The sequence below is a fragment of the Jaculus jaculus genome, chromosome 16 (genome assembly GCF_020740685.1).
Source record: "Jaculus jaculus isolate mJacJac1 chromosome 16, mJacJac1.mat.Y.cur, whole genome shotgun sequence".
In the NCBI taxonomy this organism is placed as follows: domain Eukaryota; kingdom Metazoa; phylum Chordata; class Mammalia; order Rodentia; family Dipodidae; genus Jaculus; species Jaculus jaculus.
This window is the reverse complement of record NC_059117.1, coordinates 56,286,935-56,314,794: the sequence shown is the minus strand read 5'-3', so window position 1 is coordinate 56,314,794 and position 27,860 is coordinate 56,286,935. Positions and strand designations below refer to the sequence as shown.

The 27,860-nt window shown below is 37.2% G+C and overlaps 1 protein-coding gene across 4 annotated transcripts in view; it reads right to left on the bottom strand.

The window, feature by feature from the left end:
• Tbc1d5 (TBC1 domain family member 5) overlaps nt 1-27,860 on the bottom strand; it is a 453,289-nt gene that overhangs the window by 317,596 nt on the left and 107,833 nt on the right. For 3 of the 4 annotated variants that reach the window (XM_045136200.1, XM_045136201.1, XM_045136203.1), the window contains one exon: nt 15,650-15,835. The exons of the other annotated variant lie outside the window; for it this stretch is intronic. The gene's annotated coding sequence lies outside the window, so the exon portion shown is untranslated. The remainder of the gene's footprint in view (nt 1-15,649; nt 15,836-27,860) is intronic. 4 annotated transcript variants of the gene reach the window in all.

Here is a 27,860-nt window from a genome sequence, read left to right as displayed (position 1 = left end):
GTTGCCTCAACTACATAAATATAAAAGTACATTTTACTTAAGAAAAGCTCACAGATCCAGCCTGTGCCTGTGCAGATTGAGGTGCTTAGTCATCACTGAGTGATGAAATACACAGGCAGGTGCATGGGGTCAAAGATGCTTTGCAATGGCTCTACTTTCATACAGATTTGTAGTCACAGATTGGCAGAAAAAGAACATGGGTACTCTGCAGCAATTATTTGAAGTAAAGATTTATTTTTCATCTTATTCTACATCGTGTAAAGATTTACAAACAGATCCCATCAGTAGCTGTTACTGAAAAGCTAAAATAAAAATCCATGTCCGAAAAATTTGATGATTAAACAAATTCTGCCTGGTTTACATTTAAGCATCAGGGTTCTTTTCTGATATAAAATTAGTCAACTGTATGATAGCAGAAGTTACTCCATAATGCAGGCTAGAAAAGTCTACTCAATTTTATCTAAAATCTGTATGCTGTAAAAGTACATGTCATAGAATTTACAAGGATGACAACTACATAGATATGAAATTCATGACATATTGATTAAACATATTGAACTGGTTTTTAAAACCAATTTATATAAATGATTATAATAGTCTATATTATGTTTAGCCTTTGAGACATATGGTAGTAAATTTGAATTTAATTTTAAATAAATTTACATAAATATAAAAAGTTCAGTAATTTTTATGCACCATGAATATGAAACAGAGCAAATAAAAAGAGGAATGTGCTGTGTAAATGTACTTGAGGCTGAACTTCAGACAATCTAAACACCTAAGTTTATTTCATAAAAAATAACCAAGGACTTTATTAGGACAAATAAGAAAAAGATTTCAATTAATGGAAAAGGTAATATTGAAAATTAAGCAGTACAGTCATAAAGTATGTATTTATATGTTTATGTTCTATAATTTTAAATTATATATTTTAAGTATAGATTTAGCTACAAATATGATTTTTGTTTACTATGTATTTCTAAAAAACAAACAAGATTTTTAAATCCCCCAAATTTGCATAAAATATATTCAGATGTATAACCACTGATTTGACAGGTACACAGCAACTCCACTTTGAGAAACTTAAGACTTTCTAAAATGAAAATATTTTTACATTGCACAGCAAGCATTTTGCTAGCTATTACATAGTCAAAGGCCCCAGCTAGGTTAGAAAGGAGGACCCCTCATACCTTCCATTCATAGGCCCAAGCTCTGGCTCTGAAAGACTAACCAACATATATAAAATGGAGACTGATTTTTGACTCACCTTGGCCCCAACTTAATCAATTAAGAGGGATTTATCCAGAAAAATTTAAAAACATTCACAATATCCAAGTCACAACCTATAAATTTTAAGTTTATACTTTCAGTATTTTCAGGAGCATGAAAATCTCTATCACTTTGTGGCTGCAAAAGTTTTCAGATATCTCCCCCCAAAGGGGCCTCCTTGTTGGGGATGCAGGTTATCTCCGTGGGGATTGTGGGTTGTGCATTGTGGGAGCAGCAGTGAGTCACTGGGAGAGGCAATGCCTTTGGGCATAATGTCTCAAGTTGTGGCTCTAACAACCTTTCTGCCCTTCTTCGGCAATCCCATGTTGGGTGTGTTTTGAGTAGACTTCAGCAATTGGCTTTTAGAATTCCCAAAATAACTTGCAAAGTAGATATTATATGTACTTTACAGATGAGGAAACTGTGACTCACACATGGACTTGCCCAGGTTATATGCCTAGAGTTCAGAGCTGGCACTTCAAGCATTGTTTGTAATACTAGCTCTCAAATATTTTAGTCTGAATCTATTCAGACTTTTTCAGCTTTACAACAACATTACAAAGACGACCCATACATCCTCTTTACAGGACATGTAACATTTGATTATACTTGATTAACCATCTACCTATCCATCTGTCCATCAATCATATACTAATGGACTTTAACAGCATTCTCTAGTTTTATTCTCACTTTATTACAAATATCTTTAAATATACAGAAAGGGTAAAAGTGTTTTATAGTAAACACTCATACACCTATCACTATAATCTTGGGTTGCATTTTAATACTGCTTCATCACGCCACCCGCCATTTATCCTTCTTCCCTATCTGCTTTAGCATACTGACTGGTCCTTTCTACAGAGACAACTATGGAAAATCTGCTTGTATTTACTTAAAACTGTTATCACACCTTGATTAAATTCATTTCCAGTAGCATTTGGATACATGGCCTTTGAATGTTTTCTCCCTTTCTAACTTTTAATTTAATTTTTTTAATTTTTTAATTTTTTTGGTTTTTCAAGTTAGGGCTTCCAAGATGATTTGGAATTCACTATGCAGTCTCAGGCTGGCCTCTAACTCACACCGATCCTCTTACCTTGGCCTCCAGAGTGCTAGAAGTAAAGGCATGGGCCACCATGCCCAGCCAAACTTCGAATATTGACAATTTACATATATGTGCGTAGTGTATTTTGGCCGTATCATCTCCTGTTACCTTTGTCTCCCTACCCCCATCTCTCTTCCACTGAGTCTCTTCTTTACATAGACCATCTTCTACTTTGATGTCTTTTTTTATTTGTATGTGGAACATGCCAGGATTTCTTATCAATGCAAACCAACACCAGAATCTTGCACCACTTTTTGCAGGTGGCTTTATGTGCATAACTGGGGAGCTGAGCCAGGGCCTTCAGGCTTTACAAGAAAGTGCCTTTAACTGCTGAGCTGTCTTATTGAGCCCTCTTCTCCCTTATTTTTAACCTGAATTATTAATTCATTCCTCTATTTCTCCCCTGGCTTGCAAATAGACTTCTAATCAACACCTAGGCTTTAAGTTCTCTAATTCTAATAGCTAAATGTCCCTTAAATGCTTCCTAACATTGACATGTGATCACCCTTCTCCTTGGCTCAGGTTTTTCATTAGGTCACAATGCTTAGCACCTACCAACTGAGGTTTTTCTATACAATGAGCCTCTGTTCTTCCCCTTTTTCCTCTAAACCAAAAATAAATAAATAAGCTAAAGCTGAATATAATCCGCAAGGCTCTTCATAAAGACATTCTCAGGTCTAATTATTTCTTAAAATACAAACCTAATGGCCTGCAACCTAACAAATAAAGTAGCACTGCAAACATTTCTTGGCCACTACAGGCAGTATTTTCCTCTCCTTCTATTCTCTTCAACATCCTTCAAGCAGAGGCAGTCTAAGCCCTGAGAAGTCTGAGAATCAAACTTCCCTCTACAGTGGTTTAAGAGTCCTCTCTAAGACCCACTGTCATCCATGCATGCTAATGTCATATGATTCTTTGTACTAAAAGGGAATTCGAGTGACAACCTGTCTCTGTAAATTTCAACCTCCTTAGGGAGCTTTGTTGATCCAGCACCTATAACACAGTTTGTCATAGTATTGAGCCAGAAGTATTTGGTGGAAAAGTTACAAAGAAGAAGGAAGAATAGAAAGACCTCTAGTGTCTCTATAAATATGCCAATTATTTTATAAAATAGCTCTAATTTCATAAATTAATGAATCTTACTTTTAAACCCAAAGCAGGATGTCAGACTTCTATCAGCTGTCTTTCTAGAACACTCTCAAAATCATTCTGAAGTAGATCAGCACGTTTCCAAACAAACGGGGTCATTCAGCTAACATTGAAACGATGGCACATCTATCATGTCACACTCAGTGGGTGCTTCTCTGTGGTAGTTTAGGTCAGTGGATTCCACTGCCTCCAAGTTTAAGCATGCCTCATCTGTTCACATGCAGGAATCTATCCCTCTCCTGCTCTTACCATTGACAGTTGCTACATTCACCTGGTAAGCAAATCCTGCCATGTCTTTGGGCCATTCTGCATGTGCTAGTCCCATTTCAATTCCCAGAAATCTTAGGATACAGTTAGCAGGCTTTTGCCATGCTGCTTGGAGTTACCAGCGACCAGCATCATGAGTTAGCCCTAGGAAGTCTGTCTTGCAACAGAGAACAAGTAAAACACACTACAGATTTTTTATAGCTAATATACTCCATTAATTTTTACATCAAAATTCCTGAGTTAGGGATGGAGAGATGACTTCACAGTTAAGGTGTTTGCCTGCAAAGCAAAAGGATCCTGGTTCATGTCTCCATAACCCACATAAATCAGATGCACAAGGGAGTGCATGTGTCTGGAGTTTGTCTGCAGTGGCTGGAGGCCCTGGAATGCCTATTCTCTCCCTCTCTCTGCCTCTTTCTCTATCAAATAAATAAACAAAACCAATTTTTTTAAAATTCTTGAATTACATGTCACAAAGTGCAGCCTTCGCATTCACAAATAAATGTCTCCTTTTCTTGGGACTATTTTACAACTGAGCATTTTCAGTGTGTTAGGCCAACAGCATCCCACCATCAGTGTCACAGGAGAACAGGCAGCAAAGCTCTACCTAACTTCCCTGGCAGGCAACTGCTGCTGTCTGTGTTCCCAAATCGGCTTCCAGACAAAGCAAGTATAGAGAAAGGCCACAGGCAATAATCTAACAGGACAGGCTGGACGATCAGTGACAGGGTCCTGCAAAGGGGGTTGTTCTTTATGCCCGTACTCAGTTCAGAATCTTCTTTGGGGAATTATATGAAACAACACAGCATAACCCCCATGTAAGGCAAAGAATGGACTCACAGAAAAGAATGATGCATATTTTCCCTGAAAATGAAAGATTATATGTAAAACAGATATGATTTTACGCAAATATGAGATTCTTTTCTGTTGTGTTTCTTGAATTTCAAACACTCTGTCCTCCTAGAACCTGAATGGTGATGAACAAAAAGGGAACATGAACACTTGCTGAAGCTATGCTACTTGTAAGCTGCCCTCTAACAAATACAAGTCAAAGTTAAAGTAACAACAATGGTGGTGGTGATGATGTAACTGGGGACAGAAAAAAGGAAAAGGCTTTAAATGCACAAAGGAAATTTGAATAGCCATGAAGTAAACAAGATGGTATATATTTTAGCCTGTTTAAAGTAGTAGACAATTTTAATCCAAAAAACAAAGGTTACAATTCAGTTATAAGAATGATTTTTTCAAAAATAGCATACTAGGGCTGGAGAGATGGCTTAGTGGTTAAGGCACATGCCTACAAAGCCTAAGGACCCAGGTTTGATTCTCCATGTCCCACGTAAGCCAGACGCTCATGGTGGCACATGCACCTGGAGTTCATTTGCAGTGGCTAAAGGCCCTGGCATGCCCATTCTCTCCCTACCCCCCCCTTCTCTGTAATAAATAAATAAAAATAAAAGTCTAAAAAACTAGCATGCTACACTTGAATGTGGATAGTGGCATTTTTTAGTTAGCACTAACATCTGGAAAAAAAAAAAATCACCTCTCTCTGTTACTTTTATTTCATTTGTGGGTCCTTACTCCCCTATGTATGTTGAATACTCAAGGGTTCTACAACAAAATAAAGATGACCTTCACTCAAAACTTCAAGCACCTTTTCAAAACCTATTCCTATTCAGGGTCCAGTAATCTACAAGTCATACAAACCTACAATACATTATCATGACTGACATTTAAACAAAAATAGCAGCACATACATTCACAAAATAAATCTCATCTCTACCCTATGTACCCTTTTTAAGCAGTTACCTGTCAATTCTATTAAGAAAATTCAGAGAAGCATTTCAACTACTTTATTATATTATATGCAAACCATCCCAAGGGTTAGTCCAAATGGACTAACATACATTTTTATAGGTAAGTTTTGATATATCCTTTTTTAAAAAAATTGTCTTACTACTTTGTGTGTGTGAGGCGGGAGGGCAAACAGTCTTACTGCACAGCCCAGCTGTAACGTAGGTTGACTTTGAACTCAGTTCTCCCAATGTTAGGATTACAGGTGTGTGTCATCACATATAAATTTCTAAGCACATACAAATTTTTTAAGTCTTTTCAAGCGTTACTTCCTTTTACTTTTCGTTGATGTATAAGCACAAATGATTCCCACAATTCACATTAAAATACAAGTACTTCTAGAAAAGTCAACTATCAATTACATTTTGTACTTTAAGGATAATAACTTATGTTGATCAATGACATGTTTTGAAATTGGCAAAATTAAGAACATATAATTTGTAATTATTCTTATATATACATTTATGTACATATGCCTTTTTAAATATATGTGCTTTTAAAAACTCTTTCCAAAACAGTTTCTCTTTGAAATTTTTTCCAAATGTAAGGTATGTGATTTTTCCATTTTTGTTTATTATAAAAATGACATTAAACAAATATTTTCACCACAAATCCTAGGTGTTTAATGTCTCAAACCAAAGCACTGCAATTAATATGAAATTCTAAATACAGAAAATAATGCCACATAAACAGTGTAACAGGCAAGCACTGTCTAAGAAGCCATATGTTTTTTCCCATTGTTCAAAAAGAGGAGATGACTTCACGTCACTTATGTTTCTGATTAGCAAGGTGATTTATGCCACAATCACTAAAAATGCCAGCAAGTGAATGAGAAAATGCATCCTGACTGCACCAGATGTGCACAATAAACAGGATCCCATTGTAATCTCTGGTGCTTAGTTTATATGAAGGTAATGCACACAACACTCCTGGATATGGCAAAGTCACTCTTTTTTTACATTTGACTATAAATGATATGAAATAAATTGTGTGTTTTATACTTTATGGCATGCATACATTGATAAATTAGGTACCGTTTTGTATCCCGACTTATCTACAAGGCAAACCTGGCTAAGATCATGGGGATTAATTGCTTCAGAAGTGTGAAATGCAGCTTTTCCATTCTTTTCTGCACACTCAGTGAAGAAACAATGATTAATCACTGTTTAACTATTCTCTTGAGGATCTACAAGATTGCCAAAGCAGGACTTATCCTCATAAATCCAAAAAATACAGTTTTAGATTTGTTGCCAACAACCAAAAGAATGTGAACTTAAATCCATTTGTTATCAGATTAAAATAATGTCAAGGTTTTTAAAGCCTTACTGATACACAATTCTCTTTAAACAATGATTTCAAGAGAAATTAACAAATAAGCATCTGTATTTTATAATAGTAGTAACAAGAATATTTTTTAAACATATTAAATCTCATTGGCCTAATAATGTCAAGTAACATTATTAGGCGGAACTTCCGCTGATCATCTCCCTTAGCTATGAAGGTGCTTTCACTCTTTGTTCAGTTTATACACATTAAAATATCTGCACACAAGTACACACATGACATAGCTATTCTGTTTTCAGGATGTTTTATTCTACACAACTTGAGCTAACTTGAACCTGCGAAAAATTATCCAGGGTTCAATCTGCACAGGAGAGACAAATGCTCTACCACTGAGCTATGTTCCTTCCCAGCTCCTAACATGAATGTAATTCTAAGTCTTTGTAAGACTGAACATGAAAACTGAAAATTTCTCAGCCTAGGCAATACATAACAGAAAAACTTATGTAACATTTTGAACAAAGGTACAGAAGACAAGGTGTCCAATGTTCTCCAATGATCAAGGTTTTCAAAATATCTTAAGCCAGTGTTCACTAACATAGTGATAAGCCATAGCTCTTCATTAAGGAAAAAATATTTTGCATATCATTTATAAAGCTTGGCTGTATATTTATAAGTTTGGAAATTTTATTCTGCTTCAATAAGGGAAATGTTAATTACCAAGTCATTACAAAATAAAAATTAAAAAGGCAAGCGTGGTGGTGCACACCTTCAATCCCAGCACTCATAGGAGGATTGCTTTGAGTTCAAGGTCTTCCTTCCAATTCAACAGACTGCTGCTACTTCCTATGAGTCTTCTGAATGACACACACACAAAAAAATACTAGAACTGCAAGGGCAAGGAGCTGAGGGAGACTGGTTGGTCCATTTCACTGTTCAAAGAGCCTTTGGAAAAATGAGGGCAAGCAAACATGAAATAGATTCTACACCAGACTTTCATCTAGGATTGGCTATTTCTATGCTTCCACAAAAGTGAGGGCTGTGTGGAATTCACACATGGTGAAAACCTCAAAGAACTTATATAACGCATTTGGCACAAAGATAAGCTATTTTGCTTATATAACCCAATTTAAAAGTAAAGGTACATATGGCTTAAAAAGTAATTCTAGAGCCAGCCTTGGTGGTGAATGCCTTTAAGACCAGAACTCAGGAGGGAGGGGTAGGAGGATCACTGTGAGTTGACAGCCACCCTGAGACTTCATAAGGAATTCTAGGTCAGCCTGGGCTAGAACAAGACCTTACCTCAAAGCCAAAAAAAAAAGTAATTCTGCAGAAAGCCAATTGAACACATGAACATGTGTGAATCTAAAGAGTAAATGAGTTCACATTGATTGCCCTCAACACTGATATTTCAAAATCCATAAGCCTAATATTAACCTATCATTACATTCCCAAACAGCATCAATGAAAACTTCAATTCAATAAAAAAATCTAAAAGCCATCCTTAATGCGTGTGACTCAGAATAATATACTACTAGCATAAAGGTAATAACCTTTCTTATTAAACTTACACAGCTTCCAAGGGAACATGGGTCTATCACAGAAAGATAGTTGGTCTTTTGGCACTAAGGTTTTTGCAACCAAATCTGTGTTTTTAAGGGTAATGTCACTGCAAACAGTTCAGGTTGGAATCCTCAGCACAGATATCAGACCCAAGATGACAAAACAGGAACACACTGCAGAAATGTACAGGTGAAGTGCAGGGAAGGGGACAAATTATGAAATTTTAAATAATAAAGTATCTAACAGAATCCATTAACATGGTAGCAAGAATTAACTATAACCTGTGACCCCAGGTGTGAAATGGAGAATTCCCTGACAACTGTTCTCAGCCCAGATGTGCTGGCAGATACTTCTATGAGACCAGCGTGCTACAAGCACTCTGAATGGACACGCAGTTACGTGTTGGACCATGATGAAATGCAAGTGCGTTCTGAAAGAAAATGAGAGAACATTTACTCTCACTTAAAGAGTAATACCATAAGCTAGACTCTGCCAAAAGAGTGAATCACAGTAAGACAGGATAAGCTGGAGAGATGGCTCAGCACTCCCTGTGCAATCAGGAGGACTGTGGAAGCCAGAGAGACCACTGGAGTTAGATCCCCAAAACCCACATAAACAGCTTCACATGGCTACACGTCTGTAAATCCAGTCCTGTACAGAGCAAGGGAGCAGAGACCAGAGAATCACCACGGCTTTCAGGGGCATCTGGAGGCAGGGAGAAAAATAGTAAACTCTACGATCAGTGAAAGACTCCAACTCAAGAAGTGGCAGAAGAGTGATGGAGTAGGGCATCCAAATACGACCACAGGTGAGTGCACCCTGTGCAGGCAAGCACATGGGGTGTGGCACAGAAACATACCTGTGCAGCACATCTACCTCACACAAACCACCTGGTGTTCCCCTCACTTGCCCCCACACAAACTATATACATATAGAAACACACACCAGTCTATGTATACACACAGACACCATACTATATGCATACACACATACCACACTACACATGTACACCTACACCACAATGCACACACAGACCACAAAAAAGATGAGATATCAAAGATATTTTGTCTTCTGTTAAAGCAGGTACTCCACAGAATAGATAAAGAAACTGACAGTTTCTAGTGTGTGCAAAGGGGACAAGTGAAGTATGGACACAAAGGAGATGATATCCAAAATGTCTAACTCAATCAAGGAATTGTGCCGCATTTTAGGGAAAGATGAGGATGGGTAAACAATTGAAATCATTCATTTAAATCCATGATATTACTCACTAGTGGGAGGGGCTGTGAGGAAAGCTGTGCATTGGTTATTGATTTTATTTTTAACTTTTGGCCTTATAACTGTTCCTATGCCACCTATGATGCTAACTTGAACATTAAAGTATTGGAACACAGCAAGCAAGCAATTTGGATCACATTCCAGAACGATGGCAGTATGTATCAACACCCAGTCCAAGGGATCATATCACTACTTGGAGCAAAGGCTTGAAGAAGAACGGGGAGAGGAGCAACTGGTACATCTCAGAAGCAGTGACCAAATCATACCAACAGCGAGATGTAAGGCTTCTACTCCCATGTTGCACTCCTACTATGAAATATAGTCTTGCACTGAGGTGCCCAGGAGACATATGAACCATAATGAGAAGAGATCCTTGGCATTTGTAGAGTTTTACAACTATGATTGCACCCTAATTCAAGCAATCAGAACATGAAGTACTATTTATTCATTTTGGGTGAGTATATTTGAATCATCACCTCACAAAGATGCAAGAGGCAGAAATGGCTAGCCTCACTTCTGAACTTACCTGACCATGGTGGCTCTCTAGAAAATATTACACAAATATGCACAATTAATTTTCCAAACATACAAAGTGATATATTCATAAAGATGGGCTATATGTCTTGATTCAACTAACAAAATGTTTTAGCCACAAAATTTCTAAAAATAAAAAATGGAAGATATTCATTTATGTCATTCAAGAAGTGAGCATTTGAGGGCAAGCCTAATGAAACCACAAATAGGTAATCTCAATGCTTTCTGCATGTCACAAATACTACATATAGCAGTTTCTATCAAAAGCTTTTTAAATGTTTTACTTCTTGCTCTGTATTCTCACTCTGCTGTTCTTTTCTGTGCTTGCTATAAGCTTTCAAGACTCAACGAAATTCCCTTTCTCTGCCTCCCACCTCATAGTCAGCATCAGCAGGCTGGAATTACAGAAGCCCTCCATGGCTTCTGACTTTTTATATGCAGTCTGAGGACTGGACTTGAGATATTCCATCTTAATAGGTGATAGCTTTATCCACTGAACCACCTCAGCCCCAACTATAAGCTTTTCAAAGATGACTCTGTTCCATGACATCTACCTTTCCCCTACCATTAAAAAGCAAGCCAAATTTCTAGGAGTGGTGGCACACCACTTTAATCCCAGCACTAGGGAGGCTGAGGAAGGAGAATCTTGGTGAGTTCGAGACCAACTCACTACAGAGCAAGCTCCAGGTCCGCCTAGGTTAGAGTGAGACCCTGCTTCAAACAAGGTAAATCCATGTGAGGCAAAATCACTTACTTTCCTATTTAAAATAATCTTTTCAAGTTATGCATATTGATTTAACATTTCTCTAGTCTTGCCTCAATTTATTCCTGTTTATTGACTCATTTTCATCAGTAAGCTATTTCTCTCTTATTAAAAACAAAATCTCAGAGCTGGAGAGATGGCTAAGCGATTAACGCACTTGCCTGTGAAGCCTAAGGATCTAGGTTTAATTGCCTAGGACCCACGTAAGCCCCCATGGGGCAAGGTGCCCCATGTGTCTGGAGTTCATTTGCATTGGCAAAAGGCCCTGGTACACCCATTCTCCCACCCAACCCCCGCCTGTTTCAAATAAACCAATAAAATATTTTTTTTAAATCTCAGAGCAGAGCATGATGGCAATCCCAGCACTCTGGAGCCTAAAGTAGGACATGGAGACCAGTTTGGGCTATAGAGTGAGTTCCAGGGTAACCTGGGCTAGAGTGGGGCCCTGCCTCAAAAAAAAATTTAAAGACCTCTTTTGACCCAACTTCCACATTAACTTTCGTATGTGTTTCTCTTCCCACTGTCCCTTAACATAGTCCAATCAGACTCTTGTCCCTCTGCAAAGCTTCTCTTCTCCAAGGCATCAATAACCTCCTGCTGTAAATCCAATTCACAGTATCTGGAACTTCAGTTATCAGCACAAGTTTTCACACATGATCATCCCTTCCTGGAACCACTGATATTACATCCAGAAATTCTGAATGTCAAAGTTTTCCTGGCATTTTCCTGGGTTTCACTTATGTGGTCTTCTCCTACATCCCTTTACTTCAAGCCAGGACCTTACATCTCCTCTTGATACAGAGACTGTGCTGCACAACTGTTCCACTATGTAGTTATGTGTTGGTTTACTTATTTATTTATTAATGTACTTTTAAAAAATACTTTATTTATTTGAGAGGAAGAGGAAGAAAGAGGAAGAAAGAAGAAGAGAGTGAACGTGCCAGGACCTCCAGCCACTAAAAACGAACTCCAGATGCATGCAACCCCTTGTGCATATGGCTTACATGGGTCCTGGAGAATCAAACCGGGATCCTTTGGCTTTGCAGGCAAATGCCTTAACCACTAAGCTGTCTCCCTAGCCCATGTACTTTTATTTCTTTGCATATGTGGACATGGGTGCCAGGGTCTCTTGTTAATGCATCTACTTTTTTTTATGCCAGACTTTAAGTGGGTGGCTTATACAGGTTATCAGGCTTGCAAATGCAGTGAAGCCAATCTGTCCTTGACGTGACTACCCAGGAAAACATATACACGAAGGGCATACACACATTGCATATTATATGGTACAGGGCAGATTGTCCACAGTTATGCCACAACCATCTGAAAATCACAGTAAGGATATACACCATTCTTTCCCCTAGGGACAGACTCCTAGCTTCACCTAAACTCATGAAGGTAATTTCAGAGAATAACTAGGGAATCTCCAGCTAAGTGATTGCTGGAGCCCACTTCCACCCAGTGGAGTCGATTCTGTACTTTTAGTATTTTAAGATATCCATACTGACACTACTACTACTACTCAGTGTCTTGTCCAGTTCATTGTTTGAGACAGAAAACTTGGTCATGGCATAGAGCACTCCAAAGGGTTTCCTCTGGTAATGGATCCATAGAAATAAATGCATATTGAAACCTAGTAAATCACACAGCTAAAAATAAATACATTCAACTAAATGAAATAAGCCACATAGAAGAGTCACATACTGTATAAACATACTTACAGAATACACCATACAAAAGGGTCACACACTGTATAACCACACTTATAGAAGGCACCAGACAAAAGAAAAGGGTCACATGCGATATGAGCACACTTAGAGAACACAACAGTTCACGGGGAAAGAACTAAGACTGATAGATGTCATGGACCAGCGAAAGAACGCAAAGTGGCATGGCAGAACAACGATAAGATACTTCATGTAGTTTTATCTTAGAGTGATAGAAATGGTATGGAACTAGATAAAGGTGAGAGTAAGTACAGTATTGCGAATGTACTAAATGCCATGGAACTGTTAACTTTAAAGTAGTTGATTTTACATTCCATAAATTTCATGTCAATAAACCATCCATCTTAAAATGACAGTTCTACTTTACCCTTCCTTAGATTCTTATTGCTATAGATTTAAAAATCTCTAAAGATTTTCATAATCTTGTCTAATTGTGAATGAGCAAGACTATGCAATTTCAGGCTAGAAAAGTGGCTCATCAGTTAAAGGCACTTGTTTGCCAAGCCTACTGATCTAGATTCAATTCTCCAGTACCCAGTAAAGCCAGATGCACAAAGTGGTACATGCATCTGGAGTTCATTTGTAGTATTAAGAAGCCTTGGTGCACTCCTCTCTCTTTCTGTCTCCTTTCTTTTCTTCTTTATCAAATAAATAAAAGAATATTTGTGATTTTGAAAAAAAAAATCTCTGAAGTTCAGAGATCAATGAAACATCATTCAATGATCATCAAACATCATTATTAATTATAAGTATATTTTTAAAATATCACATCAGTTTATCTCTACATGGTAGGACTAAAGACAGTCATTCCTTTTTTACTTTACGGTACCAAGCTTTCTAACATATTATATTACTTTTATAACCAGAAAAAAAATGCTTGCAGTTGAGCTGCAGAGATGGCTCAATGGTTAAAGCACTTGCCTACAAAGCCTAGAAACCAGAGTTCAATTCTCCAGTACCTACAAAAAGCCAGATGCACAGAGTGGCCTATGTATTTGGAGTTCATTTGCAGGGGCTAGAGGCACTAGTGTGCCATTAGCTCTCTGTTTCTCTTCTTGCTATCTCTCTCTACCTGCAAATAAATAAATAAAAATATTTTTAAATGCCTGCTTTTTACTGAAAGCATGGAAGTATTAAATAAAATGAGAATGAGTACTAAAAGAGATCACTTGGAAAAGAAAAACTTAAGACAATTTACAAAGGTAAAAATTTTTCAGACCAAGAATGATTTCAAAGTGCCAGGTTTATTCTCCTTTCAAATTCTGAGCTATATATATCCTTGTGTTCTCTGTATTAGAATCCAGAAAGCAGTCCAATGACAATGCCAGTCTTTCTTGGCAGTTGTCCAGTTCTGCCAAGGCACTTGAATAGGAGAGAGGGGACACAAAGCCAGGAGAGAAGAAACTGCCCAGCCCTTTTGTCCTGACAGTCAGTAAAGAAAACATATGAGGGCTGGAGAGATAACTTAGCAATTAAGATGCATGCCTGCAAAGCCAAAGGACCCAGGTTTGATTCCCCAGGACCCATGTAAACCAGATGCACAAGGTGGTACATGTGTCTGCAATTTGTTTGCAGTGGTTGGATGCCCTGGCAAGCCCATTATCTCTCTCTCTCTCTCTCTCAAATAATACATAAATAAAATGTTAGAAAACATATGAGTAACCAACCTAAAGCAGGGTTTCAGCAATTGTGAAGTTGATACATTAATAAAGACAAATAATTTTTTTTTAAAATTTTTATTTATTTATTTGAGAGCAACAGACACAGAGAGAAAGACAGATAGAGGGAGAGAGAGAGAGAGAATGGGCGTGCCAGGGCTTCCAGCCACTGCAAACGAACTCCAGACGCGTGCGCCCCCTTGTGCATCTGGCTAACGTGGGACCTGGGGAACCGAGCCTCGAACCGGGGTCCTTAGGCTTCACAGGCAAGCGCTTAACCGCTAAGCCATCTCTCCAGCCCAAGACAAATAAATTTAATTACAGTACCAAGCATATATTAAATAAATATACACAGACCTCAATAGAAAATAGATCCCAAATTAGACATAGTGGCGTATGCCTTTAAGCCCTGCATTCGGGAGGTCCTCAGAGGCCATTTGAGGCCAGCCTGAGACTACATAGTGAATTCCAGGTCAGCCTAAGCTACAGTAAGACCCTACCTCAAAAAAAACAAAAAGAAAAAAGAAAATGGATCCTAAGTAGCTTTAAAATTCTTTGAATTTTTGTTTTAATAATTGTAAGAATTATCTCATAAATGAAAATTTTATGTTTTATAATGAGCTGCGATAGGGAAGAAAACAACCATCATGAGTTAAGACCTTGGGTTGTTTTTTTTTCCAGGTGCTAGGGATCTAACCCAGGAACACATGTTGAAGGCAAGCGCTGCCACTGAGCTAGCCACACTGACCCTGAGATAATTTCAACTCTAAATTATTCTCATTTCCCACACCCTTAACAAACTGAATGAATGCTGACAGGGTAATATATATGCATAAACAGCCTAAGGTACAAAGACTACCTAAAGAAAAGGACTGATACTGCAGGCAGGAAAATGTTGAGAAAGGCCCCTGAAGATACAGTTGAATGTGAAGGAAAGCCAGGAGAAAAGGGAAAGGAACTGAAGAAAGGAGGGGCAAAATGCAGGAGCTGAGAGGAGACCGGGTACTAAGATTGAATGCTGGAAGGAGGAGCCCACACTCAAGGTTGTGGAGCACACAGATCTGACAGATAAACAACCAAACAATGTTTATACTTATGAAGTTGTCAATAAAAAGGAAAAAATAAAAGTCTTTAGAACACACTACTATGGTGAGGAACAGAATATCCACTTTTAGAAAATGCATATGAATGAGTATGGACTCACCTTCCAAGAGATCGCTCACCACTCCTAAAGTCTATTTGATAGCTAGAAATACATGCTCTTAGAGTTCATCCACGACTTCAGCTCAGTACAGCAGTTTTCAACAAATGCAAGCCATGGCTGGCAAGTGGGAATTGAAGAGCAGTCAGCTGAGTTCTCCCTCAACTGAGCTGCTAGAAAAACAGTCACCTAGAAAAGTAAATAAAACAGGTTTACATCTTCCTCTGCCAGTAGAAAATTTAGACCAAACCACACAATGCAAGAAGGTAGACTAAAATAATTCATGCAAAAATATTTTAGGTTCACGGGGAACAAATATTAGTCTAGTCATTAAACACTTTGCCCATCAACAATCCTGGAAGATAGTCTCTTTGTAATAGCAACAATATAAGACATTACCACAAAAAGACTCTGAAAACCCCTCATTCACCTAAAACAAATTACTTGGGACAACTCTGTTTAACTTTTCATTAAAACAACTTAAAAGCATTGAAATAACAAATCTATCAAGACAAAGTAAAATGATAGACATTTTAGAATAATCTAAAAAATGGAAATCTGAGCCTTGAAAACTGCCAAAGCATTGATCAAATGTAAAATAAATGAAAACATCAATTGATAACAATCGAATATTATTTCTAGTAAGAAAGTAATTCCAGTCTTTTCCTTGATAAAAATAAGAAAATTTATTAATGCACTTCCAAAAATCATACTTGCCATACATGTTTCTACACAAAGTACACAATCATGACTTTATCTTGATAGCCAATTTCATTAAAAATAAAATTCAGAAGCTGGGCATGGTGGTGCATGCCTTTAATCCCAGCACTCAGGAGGCAGAGTTAGGAGGATCACCATGGGTTCGAAGCCATCCTGAAATTACATAGTGAATTTCAGGTCAGCCTGGGCTAGAGCGAGAGCATACTTCAAAAAACCAAACAAATAAATAAACAAACTCACTAAGAATGAATTAATAAACATATCACTGTCCACCTCTGGATGTCCCTCTGTACTGGTCCTTAATGGTCACTACCCTTTCAAGCTGCTGGGGCCAAGCACAGAGAGAAAAATTACCAACAGTGAGGTAATAAATATAAATTTCGAATCAGCAACATAGATTTAAAACCCACAATATCAAACTAGCTACAAATTACTGAGGCTCAGTAAGAATCAGTTCCACGAAACACACTAAGATATAGCATCATATACTACTTAGACCAAATAACAAATGCCACTCTGCTGGGAGAGGGCTCTCCAGAAACAACCTACGGCTTTGTAAATGTACTTATACTACTCAATAAGCATCATGTCATGGGGATCTGTTGGCTATGGCTTATTCTATTCTAATGTAGAATTTCCTTGTTTTAACTTTAAATCTGATCTGATACTTCTATATTGTACTACATATATGGGAAATATCTGCATATTATCACCAGCTTCTTGGACAGCAAATACTACATTCACATCATGTTTCTACAATAGTAGAAATAAAAATTACTAAACACTAAAACAAAATATCTCTTTATTTCTTATCTAAGTTTATAGTTTTGTGGAAGAATCTTTAGAGTGAAAGATATTCAGGTATCTTTGAACTATAGCACATGTATTCGGTGAATGCCTATTTAATTAATGCTTAATATGTATTGTCACCACCACTTAGGATATATTTACTTCTTTAGAAGTGAGATTATAACTGAAAAAAAAAACAGCAGTACAATATTTAAATACTCATTTTAAATCAATTTTTAATTTTGGAATGATTTTCAATTTCTTCAAATGTTAAGATCATGACCCTTGTTGTGACAAGAGATAGGCAATAAAACAACAGACCATTACACCATTGGAGAAATCAAGAAAGAATACAGAGTACTAGAAGAAGAGTGAGGAAAGAGAGATCACCCTACACTAAGACCTCCTCAGAAGTGTGAACCCAGAGCTGTTTACCATCATTTCAATGAAGGAGTATCAGTGATTTTCTCCTTGTTCTCAAAGGAATTGCGTAAATATTGAAAAACCTAGAAATAGACATTCACATGCACATATAAAAATTATTGTCAGTATATAAGTTACTATTGTCCTGGGAGTACAATAATTTATGTAACATCTGTTTTCATATTTTTCTAATTTTTTTTCCTAATTAACATACATATTTAGTACCTAAGTGCCCAGACCCCCTCTTCTTTTTTCTGCTGACTATCCCTCATTGATTTTTCTTTAATTGCACATTCCTAAGGAGAATTTAGGATAGATGAAAACCAACATCTTACTGAAAGCACTGATTTTGTAATATGAACAACAGCACTAAAACAATTTCCAAGAAAATACTATAGTCATAGAGAGTTTGGTCAAGAGTATTTCAATCTGACAGCAATAGTCACATACTAAGTAAAAGAACAAATATCAAGAAAAAAAAAAAGAGGGACAGAATGAGAAAGGGAGAGAAGGAGAGAAGGAGAAAAGGAAGGTAGAAAGAAAATGAAAAGGGAAAGAAAAGATAAAAAGAAAAACTAGAAGTCCTAATCTTAATATTATCTTGGCCTTTTTGATGTCTTCCTAACTTTCAAGAGCTGAGAAGCACATTAAAATTTTTTTATTGCAGTCTTGAAAAGATGGGTAGAATTTAATTTTTTTGGTCTTACATGACAAAACAAGTGAACATGTTCCATACAATAAACACGAAAATTTTTCTTAAATTTTAAACTTCAATTATTATGCTGCTTCAAGGAAAGGGGAAATTTGTTATTTGAAAGTCCATTCAAGAACAATGATGTTCTGGAAAGCTCACAATTTGTATTAAAAAATGCACAAGTCAAAAAATAAAAAATAAAAAACAAATAAATAAATGCACAAGTCAACATATTAGTGATATTTATTTTAATAGAAATGATAAAACTATCTCTCTCTAATAAATAAATAGTAAAAAAGAAAATTTAAGAAGAGCTGAAGATATAGCTCAGCAATTAAAGGCACTCGCTTGACCTGATGGCCCTGGTTCAATTCCCCAGTATCCACAAAACACCAGATACACAAAGTGGCACATGCATTTGGAGTTCATTTGCAATGGATGGAGGCCCTGGTATGCCCAAATTCACTATCTTTCTCTCTGTCTTGCCTATTTCTCTGTCTCTAAAAATATATATAGTAAACTTATACAGACACATGTATATATACAAATATGTAAGCATATATATATACATATATATATGTATATGCAAGCATATATATATATATATATATATATGATTAAGAAAAAACAAATTAAAGGCCCAACCTCAGTATTTACACATAGCCACACAGCAATGCTTAGTAGCCCTATTTGTACTGCTATCACTTTATAATTAATCACTTTGTATTTCAAATGTCTAGTAATACACATGAGCCAATCAGCTCACATCGGTCATCTATTATCAGAACTATCCTTGGTGCTTGCACACACTGAGATCCTCACAGTCTGCAGCACAGAAAAGCAGAGGTTCAAAAGCAGGTGAAGGGCTGGAGAGATGGCTTAGTGGTTAAGGTGCTTGCCTGAGAAGCCTGAGGACTCACTTTTGACCCTCCAGATTCCACGTAAGCCAGATGCACAAACTGACACAAGTGCACACGGTGGCGCACACATCTGGAGTTCAATTGTAGTGGCTGGAGGCCCTGGAACACCAATTCATTCCCCTCACACACACATGCACATACAAAAAAATTTTTTTAATTAAAATATAATAAAAAGCGGGTGAGACCAACAACTTCTGTCACAAATAAGGAACATATGAGAATGAACATGAGGAAGAAAAGTCACAAGGTCACTAGAGAGTTTTAAATAAAGTACAACAACCAACTCTATTTTCAAAAACATAATATGTGACTAAATTACAGAGGCCCAAGAGAAGTACAAAGGAGTCAGTTGTGAGATATTAATTTAGACACTATGGTGACTGTGATAAGGATGGAGAACAGAGAAGAGACTTGGTAGGGAACAATAACCAACATTGAAAAAAAGAAAACATATAAGGAAAATCTCTTCACAAATCAGTGTCGTCTTATTTTCTAGCTATCAGGATATATAGATATATATCTATTAACAGTCATGTGGCACATGATAGGACAAACTCATTTGGCCTAGTATTGGTTAACATCTGTGGTAGTTTGAATGTCAAATGTCCGCCATAGCCTCACGTGCTTTGGCTATGTGGTACTCAGCTGGTGGCTGTTTGGGAAGATTATGGAACCTTCAAGAAGTGAAGCATGGTTAGAGGAGGTATGACATTGAGGGTAGACATTGAGTTTGAAGTATTCCAGTCAGACTACTTTCTTCATGCTTCCTGTAGTGTATGATGCCCAGCCTCTGTTCTGCCATGCTTTCCCCATCATAATACAAACTTCCCCTTGAAGGTGTAAGATGAAGCAAACTCTTTCCTTCCATAAGCTGCTGCTGGTTGGGTGTTTAGTCCCAGAAACAGAAAGGTTACTGCAACAGAAAATTGGTACCAAAAAGTGTAGTTATTGCTGTGATATTCCTGACCATGCAGGACAAATATGAAAGGATTTGAAACTTTGAACTAGAGAAACTTGTAGTGTTAAACAGAACTTAGTGGTCCATTTTGGTAAGGTTTGAAAGCCCTAAGTACACAGAGAAGTGTGAACTGTGGAAGCTCAGCTCATGAGATTTAAGAGCGGACAGAAAGGACTTTGTTGGAAAAGGGGCTAAGAGCTATTAGTGTGATATGCTGGCTTCATTCTGCTGGAGCAGACCTTGTACTTGAGCATGACTGAATTTAGAAGTAATGAACTGGTATGTTTGGTGGAGAAAAACAAAGCAAAGAGATATGCAGCTTGGTACTAAAAACTGTGAGCAGGTTTGAAGTGTTGATTCTTTTCAAAGGAGAATGCTGAAGGAGTCTCCTGCTCCACAAAGTTGCTTTTCCCACTTGGACTTACAAATTTAGAAGCCCACCTGGCATTGATTTGGAGAGTATGACAAAATACAGGAAACACAGGGTCACTGAGTCCAGCTGCCATCCCTAGACACAGGGAGGCAGGATTGAGATCCCTGCAAGTAAGCCCTATGAGACTATGGCATGGAGCTGTGAGGAACTATAGTTGGCAGTTGAGCACCCAGGTTGTTGGAGAATCCAGAACTATGGGAAAACCATTAAGAAAAGCTGCAGGCTCAGGAGGCAAGCAGCACAGCTAGAAGGATGAGCTGGGGTACAGAGGATTCCATCCTGAGTCCCAGGTACTGGACATGGAGATGCAGGTGCTGATGCTTGCCTGGCTTGTCTTCTACCATGCACTGGTCCTGTCTTGAGAGTCAGGTGAGACTTGGGACTTCTGGACAGTGTTGGTACTGGTAAAGATTAAGGGGATTTTTAGCACAGAACTGAATGCATTCTACATCATAAGACGGACAAGAATCTATGGGAGCAGTAGCAGAATGTGGTACCTTGAATAAAATGTCCCCCATAAGCTCTTATGTTTTGAATACTTGGGTCCCAGCTGGTGACAATTTGGGAAACTTGCAGGGCCTTTGGGAGATAGATCCTTGCTGCAGGAAGTGTGGTGCTGAAGATAGTATTTTGGGTAACATAGTCCAGTTCCAAGCTCAGGCAACTTCCTCCCAGTTGATCTGACAAGGTGTGATACACTACTGGCTTGCTCATGCCATGCTTTTTCTGCCAGGATGAAATTTCTCCTCCAAACTATAAGCTGAAATATACTCTTTCCTCCCATTAGTTGCTTCTGGTTGGGTGTTTTGTCACAGCAACAAGAAGATAACTGCCATAAATCTTTACAGCATAATTGCATTTTACTTCTAATCTTGAATTACTGGATAATGGGTACCATTTATGAGAATGTTTATTGGGTACAGAATTATATTAAGTACTCTCAAAACCAATTTTAATTCATTAATCCTCACAATAATCTTAGACTGTAAGAATTATGCCTAGCATGTCAGAAGCCCTGGGTTCAATCCCCAACACCACCTCACTACCAGCAAAAAACAGTTCTTTGAATGAAGAAGACATGGACATTTAGTGAAGTGTAAAGTTGCTAGCAAAGCCAGTAAGTAATAAATCTTCCAACTCAAGACTATCTAAATCCACAACCCACATCCTTTTCACTAAAAAGGAGGAAACATGTGCAGCATGTATAGTTTCAACAGTCTCCACGTTAACATCAAGTCATCTTCAGACACAATCCTGTCCACATAAAATACTTCATCTCTTTTATAAACATTTATAGTGAATAAAGTATATGATCCCTCCCTTGGTAGAAGTGGTGACATTTTAGGAACCAGAACACCAGGCTGGGCATCACCACCACCCAACACCTTCCTCTATCCAGAGTGCCAGCTGAGAAAGGATGTAGAGCATAGGCTTATCCTCAGACCTCGTTGTCCTTTATCAAATACTTGCCATGAAGGTTTTGAAAGCAGAGGCCATTAGGAAGATTATACATTCCTGTTTCACCTGCTCTCTACCAACTTGGAAAGAAAAGCTTCCATCAGAAGAGCCAGAAGTCAATATTCTAATAGCTATATATAGAGAACTCAGCAGTGGATCAAAAACCCCAGTGTACACTCAAATCAGAAACCTAATGGACATTGGAGGGTTACAACCAATTCTTCCCAGATATTCCAGTACAGCACTAGAACAAGTGACACTTCAGACCTTCTAAAAATACATACAACAACTAAACCACTTCTATTCATCAGACATATTATTTTTAAGTTATTATTTTTATTTAAGTTATTATTTTTATTGAATGAACGTGTTATTTCATTTGATACAATTATATCCAACTTAATATAAATGCTGGTTAGGTTAACAACTCATATCAATGTTCCTGTACAGCAGAAACAGAGATGCTTAGACAAAAATAGCTGTAACTATACATAAAATGTCTCCATCAAATTTGATTTTTCGTAGCCCAAAATTAATCTTTTGGTTAAAACTAACATATACTACAACTTGCCAAGAGACAGGAATGTTTAAAGTAAATGAATGTTGCCTGAGCTGTACATAAGAAGGCCTGCTATAGTAATAGTTCCAGCACACAAGGAAGAAAACGAATGAGTGCTGACATCACTGGACATGACACACACTAGCACCACGTCACTCTTGACAGAACTATCTACCCTACCTCCAAACACTGCCATGCACTTACAAAATGACTATGCCCAGCTTCTTTTTTGCTCAGACTACACCTGACCTCATCACTCCTGTTAACTTAGTGTACTCGGACACAAAGTTAGGGGTGAAAAAAAATATTTATGAGGCTAAACAGTTTAAAAATCACCCTCCCCCACCACACACAAAGACACACACACACACACAAAACACACACAAAGTTAACTGAACTTACTTAATTTTCACATTTAAGGATGGACATTATTTTTTCAGCATTTTTCCCCAGGGCTACCTGGGAGGTTGAGTTTGTGCAACTGAAGAAAAATTCTTTTATATAGTATATCCTTATATATTTTTTTAAATCAAAGGTCTCAAAGTTATTTTTCTACCACATAATTTGTAATCCAGACAAAAGAAGAGAACAGAAAGCCCACGGTAAAAAAAAAAAAAAAAGGTTCCATAGTAACAAAAACATCTAGTAGGTATTTGCTATTATATTAATATTTATATATGGAGTACTTTAACACCTCCTCCCAAATTAAAGGAGAGTGTTAATAGAAATTTAAGGACACAAACTTCCTCAATGCCTCATAGTAAATGTTAAAGTTGGTATTTGAACCCATGCAACCAGTGTCCATATCATTTGGTCATAACTAGGAGACACTGATTTAAAAGGAACTGTAAGCATAAAGAAAGCAAGTGGTTTACCTAACCACAGCCAAGTCTGCCCATGAATTTCCTTCAAGTTTATACACCTTTAGATAGTAAAAGATGTCGAAACTGGTGACACAAAATAAATCTGCCACTCTACAATTTGGGTTAAATAAAATGTTTCCACAGTGTCCTAATATATCTTCACTTCAAGAATAACTCTTCATCTCACATCAGTACAGGATAGACTTTTCTCCTCTTCAGGATAGATTGTCCCTTCTAATATTACTCTTGATACCAACAAGAAAACCTTTCTACCTATTGGGTTCCCTTGTAGGACAAAGCTATAGAGATTGTGTTCAATTTAGCATTCATGATAAGAAACAGAAAATTCCCCATCACTCTGTTTAAGTAGACCTCTTCTGAGAGGAGTCACTTCTGAGAGGAGCTTTGGGTACTTGGAGTTCAATAAAGTCTTGAAGAACCATCAAAATGCCATACAGGAAGTCCCAGCATTTAGTGAACTATGTTTCCTCTGAGAAAGCAGCAGATTCAGCTTAAATTCTAATAAAACATTCCCAGAAGTACAGGTTACTCTTTGCTCACTTCTAATAGCAGGCATAAGGCACGGAACTTTTGAAAATAGTTATTCTTCATATTCAATAAGAATAAAAGATTCTTAATCATAGGATTCCCTTCTTTTAAGAATGTTCCTTTCTGTCACTAAGACAAAAGTGATTACGATTTTGGAAGAAATTATTTTGGATTAAACAGACTGGAAACTTTAAGCACGGTCCATAATTTTATTTTGCATTCTGGATTATTTTCAGATCCAGACTTATTAAATTACTTTGCATCTTATTAACTGATCCTTATGTTATTCCATTTGTTTCAGAATTCCTTTTCACAGAAAATAGCTGTTTTGTAATATCACCTGCCTATCACCTTTTATCCAATCACACTATCATCCATCATAATTATTGTGGTAAAAGACAAATTCAAACTGTACTTGGCTGCACGTGAGGAAAGCCTATCCCTATGAAAAGTTGTCAGTACCCCAAGTCATTCTAGAATTTTAAAGCTTTCATTTTCAAAAACTAAGAGACAATGCTGACTAAAACCAGCAGGAACAGCTAACCAACTTTTAAGATTTCTTTTTCTTCTAGTGTCTAAAGACTTTCCATCACTTGGTGGCCAAACTGCTGCTCTATTATTGATCTCATCATCTATTAGCTTCTGTTCACAAATGAATAAGAAATGAAGTTTAAACTAGACAGAAAATTATTCAATCAATTATTAGGTACTTAGAAAAGCACCTTTCCAGCTCTCTGAGCAGTACAGGGTACTAAAAACCAAGTACTGTGGTTGTAGAACTGTAGGGCCCATAGACAAGAGGGGGAGACAAATGGCAGCACCGAGAGAGAACTGGACAAAAAAAAAAGTAAGTTTCTAAGATTTTAAAAAATTATTTATTAGCACATATGTATGTGAGCATACTAGGGCCTCTTACCCTTACAAACAAATACCTGACAGTCACTTGTCCAGCTTACATGGGTGGCTTGGGAAGGACAGGCCAGCAGGCTATGCTAGCATGAACCTTTAACTGCTGAGTCATCTCCCCAGTTACTTTTCTAAGATTTTTTTTTTAATCTAATTGTTAGTAAGTTTATTTGTCCCGTTAAAATTACAAAGACACAGGGTAGGGGAGAAAAGACGAATCAGAAGAAAACAGCATAGTATATTCCCAATGCCTTTTTTCTTACCTTGTATCTCTAAAAAAGGAATATTTAAGATAACAGAAGGAATAAGTAAATAATCTCAATTATAATTTTGGTAACTTGTATTATATCAAGTAATTCAAATTCCTTGACTGGAGTCAAGCTTGGATAATAGTTCTTACCATTAATTTCATAGGTATTTAGGATTTTAAGTCTTAACAGTCTAAGCAATAGATTATAAGACTAGAAATATTTCCACTGGAATCCTCTCTTGAAAAAGTTATGATCTTTATTGTCCCCACAATGTCTCACACTGAAGTACTGAGGAACAAGCAATCCAACATTATTCTCAGATCTCAATTACTTGATTATGAGGTTTTCATCTCACCTTCAGGTAAAACAAACCCAAAACACATCCACTGGTGCTAGTGCTGATTCATTCTGTCTACTAATTAAATTAAGTGATTAAGTGTGTGGTGAACTAGCAAATATAGTTCATAGTATTTTTTGCTATGTGGGATAGTTTTCAATACAGTCTTCAAAAATACCTTAAGGGCATTTAAGAAATCTATGAGGGCTGGAGAGATGGCTTAGCTGTTAAGCACTTGCCTGTGAAGCCTAAGGTTCAAGGCTGGATTCCCCAGGACCCACATTAGCCAGATGCACAAGGGGATGCACTCATCTGGCATTAGTTTACAATGGCTGGAGGCCCTGGTGGGCCATTCTCTCTCTCTCTCCGTTGCTCTCAAATAAATAAAAATTAATGAAAAAAAAAAAAAAAGAAGTCTAAGAACAACAAGGCAACTAGCTCTTAAGATGTTTAGAGGGTAGGACCATGCAAAGTCAGTATTTAAGAATGGTCTTTGAAATCACTTACATTCAATCTTAGTGGTTAATTCTGGTTTGAATAGTCCATCAAGAACAACTTCAAAAGGTATCCTTTTTGAAATAGAACTGAATGAATTCTGGGGCACCTTCCATAGCATTTGTTGGAAATGAAAACATCTGTGAAAATTGGTTATCTAAAATTGTTGTTTTGTTAAATATGGTGGCTTACATATTCAATGAAATAGCGCTATCCTTCAATAAAGGTTCACCTACACCATCATGAGAAGATCACTAAAACATGAGATTGGAGTTTTAGTCTACAACACTTGGGAGTTAAGGTGAGGGTGCAAGAGAATACCCTAAATGAAAGACTGTTTTAGAATTTTCATTTCATTTAACTCCCACCCAGCTTGATGAAAAGATGTTGATTGCTATTATTCCCATTTATACAGATGGGATCTTCTGACCATAACCCTCATTTAAAAAGATGAAGAATGCAGACATTACTAAGTAGAATAATATATTTAATGTCAGCCGGGCATGGTGGCACACACCTGTAATCCCAGCACTTGGGAGGCAGAGATAGGAGGATCGCCATGAGTTCAAGGCCACCCTGAGACTACATAGTGAATTCCAGGTCAGCCTGGGTCAGTGTGATACCCTACTTCGAAAAACCAAATATATACGTGTGTGTGTGTGTGTGTGTGTGTGTGTGTCTATGATGTCATATGATCAATTAATGATGTTTATTCTCGGGCATATGACATGACATACCATGCCTTTATATAACAGCAGAATGTCCTCAAGTAAACCTAGAGTAATGCAAACCAAATGCAAACTGAAATGACACTTTTGTCTCTATCTCATGAGTACAAACTGTCTTTGCATGAATGAGTGACTTAGCATGATTTTCTTTAAAGAGTCGGGTTCTTAAATCACAACATATATTGGTCTTAAGGCATTAAAAACGTTCACAAACCACACAATTCAGACACATACAAGAAAATTAGTATCATGAGTGGGAGAGATGGATTAGCACTTAAGATGTTTGACCACAAAGCCTAAGGACCACATAAGTACACACATAAGCCAGATGAAAAAGGTGAAGCATATGTCTGGAGTTTGTTTACAGTGACTGGAGGCCCTGGTGTGTGTGTGTATGTGAGCTCTCTCTCTCTCTCTCTCTCTCTCTCTCTCTCTCTCTCTCTCTCTCTCTCTCTTTATACATATATATGTATGCATGCATGTATGTATATATGCTTCTTTGTCTCCCTCAAATAAATAAATATAAAATATTTTTATCTCCCTAAGGATAAGGTATACAAAAAAACTCAACAAATTTTCATGCCAAGTATAAACAGAAGTCATTTATAAGCAGAAGGTTGAATTACAGGCAACAAAAATTTCTAGTTTAACTGGCACTTTTAATAACTATACTTCTATTCAGAGAACTATGGGTATTTAGAACTGAATGGACCATTTTAATCATGCCACAAGGGTTAAATTACATTCTACACTAATTTAGACACGGGGGACAACTATTTAAAATGGGGAAACAAAAGACAGTGTCTTGGCAACAAGAAAATGTGATCATACAGGAAAAGGAAGATCTCCATATGAGGAGTGAATATTCACCAACTTATACAATTTAAAATCAAGAAAGATCATTTGGGGACATGTTAGGTTAATGGGCTCAATTCTCACAGATATTTCAAGAGGCTTTTAAGCTCCTGAAAGAAAAGGTCTTTGTTAACTTCCAATAATGCAATACAGGAATTACATTTATGCTATGTATGGTAAGAGATGCTTTCACAATATTTAGATTTCTTTTTTCAGTTGACAGTTATTCAACAAACTATAAAGACTTCTGTATTATGTGATCAAAAAAGGATAAAT